The 2,162-nt window shown below is 39.2% G+C and overlaps 1 protein-coding gene across 3 annotated transcripts in view; it reads right to left on the reverse strand.

Annotated features, from left to right (window-relative positions):
• Positions 1 to 2,162, reverse strand: part of ARV1 (ARV1 homolog, fatty acid homeostasis modulator) — a 25,504-nt gene that overhangs the window by 2,784 nt on the left and 20,558 nt on the right. Inside the window, exon 6 of one of the 3 annotated variants that reach the window (XR_006680835.1) lies at positions 1,532 to 1,615. The exons of 1 other annotated variant lie outside the window; for it this stretch is intronic. The gene's annotated coding sequence lies outside the window, so the exon portion shown is untranslated. Of the gene's footprint in view, positions 1 to 1,051; positions 1,616 to 2,162 lie in introns of those variants that run through there. One more of the 3 variants, XM_045298167.1, reaches the window with a different exon arrangement.

The following is a 2,162-nucleotide window of genomic DNA, read 5'->3' on the forward strand; positions in this document are numbered from 1 at the left end:
CAAGGGCTCAAGCAGAAAGCAAATGCTTTGAGAATGATGATGCCAACAAATGTACAAATGTGCTTGACACAGTGGATGTATGTATGGATTGTGGTAAGAGTTGTATGAGCCCCCAATAAAATGATTTTAAAAATTTCTGTATTATTAATAATATAATTATTTCAAATATAAGAGGGGGCTTCAAAAAGTTTGTGTAAAATCCTATTCTTTTAAGTCCATTTTCCCATGAAAATTTTGAATCCACCAGTAATGTTATTTTAAATTTAAAAAGTATAGACAAGTCAAAAGAAAGAGATGTAGACATTTTGTTACATATAAATTCACCGAACTCTTTAAATTCATTATAGGTGGTTATAGTGAATAAATCTTCACTTGTTGCATACATTCCTTGTGCTTATATGAGTGATTCTACCTGTGTCTATGTACCTGCATGTATGTGGCTTCCTTGTTTGAGTACGAGATGGGCTAGGAAGTAGGGGCTGTCTATTACTATAATCACTGCTTTCATTTTGGGGGAAGGTTTCCAAATCTTTGCTTCATTTTACCCATTAGAAACAAGTAGCTTGGGACAGTAAGGGGTACCGATCACAATGATCTACAGATTACCCCCTCCCTGAGGACAGACAACAGAAAAGTGGGTGAAGGGAGACATCGGACAGTGTAAGACATGAAAAGAATCTTTTTCTAAATTATCAAGGGTTCATAAGGTAGAGAAAGTGGGGGAGGGAGGGGGAAAATGAGGAGCTGATGCCAAGGGCTCAAATAGAAAGAAAATGTTTTGAGGATGATGATGGCAACAAATGTATAAATGTGCTTGACACAATGGATGTATGTATGGATTGTGATAAGAGTTGTGCAAACCCCCAATAAAATGATTTATTTTAAAGTAAAAGAAACCAGTTGCTTGCTTTATGTCTTGTGTCTTTTCTTTTTCAAATACAGCTAGACATAGAATAAATAGCTAAGAAGAATAAAACTGCATCTAAACATGGAAATATTGATAATGGTACATTCTGCTGAAAATTAAACCAAAAAGTATTTATTTAAGTAGAGCGAGGCCTATGAGAGACACAGGGTAACCTGACTCATGGTGTCTCCTTGCACCATGGGGTAGGTTGGGCATAAACCCATACAAGAGGTTGTTATTAGTTGCTGTTCAGTTCTGACTCATGGCGAAATCACGTATGCAGAGTTTTGAGGCACCTCTGGGTGAGTTTGAACTGCCAGCCTTTTGGCTACAAGTTGAGCATTAACCTGGGTTTCCCAGGGACTCCCAAAATATGAGAAATATATAAAACATGAGCTAACATAGAGCAAAAATAGTGGGGTCTGAGTGACTACTAAAGACATATGGGACCTTAGTTTAATGACTATAAATCATAACTTATAGTTTGGCAAGTAGCAACACTTAGGGAAGTATGGGACAAATGATCTGAGCCTGGAAGTATCTTGGCAATTTTGGACACGGGATTGCTGTAGGCGTTACACAATGAGCATGAGCAGCGTTAACAGAAGGAACGGCCACTACTACCTTCAGTCTTTATTCCACGGAGAAATGAGAAACGGCCATTCGAGTTGGCAGAGTACAGCGTCCTGGAGAATGTCCGGGATGTATCTGCAGATGATGAAAAGACCCAGAGCAGAGTGTGGAGAAGAAAATTAGGACCAGATGGTGCTGGGCCACATAAAGGCTGAGATAAAATAAAAAAGGTGTTTCTTGGGGAAGAAATGAGAAACTCTTAGGTGAACATGGACAATTTACTGAAAAAATTTAAATGACACAGCTATCACACCAATAGGAGCTGAAGGCAAGTTAGGTTATTTTAACCTTCTAAACAACAGTGAGGATTAAGCTAGGGCTTAAATGAAAATAAGATCAAGAAACACCAAAATCCAGACTTAGTACTCTCGAGCTGATTTTGACAGTGACCCTATAGGACTCGGTAGAACTGCCCATGTGAGCTTCCCAGACTTTAACTCTTTACTTTCCCTTGCAGAGTGGCTGGTGTTTTTGAACTGCTGACCTTGCAATTGTTAGCCCAACTCGAAATGTCATCAAGAAAAGACTTTTGGTGAGTTGGGGGCAGATGATGAGATCAATCCTAGGCCTGTTGGTATTCAAGGCAATGGCAGGGTGCTCATGGACTTGACTAAGAGGCAGC

The sequence above is a fragment of the Echinops telfairi genome, unplaced genomic scaffold (assembly GCF_000313985.2).
Source record: "Echinops telfairi isolate 266 unplaced genomic scaffold, ASM31398v2 ScPeMD7_7424;HRSCAF=8462, whole genome shotgun sequence".
Lineage (NCBI taxonomy): Eukaryota > Metazoa > Chordata > Mammalia > Afrosoricida > Tenrecidae > Echinops > Echinops telfairi.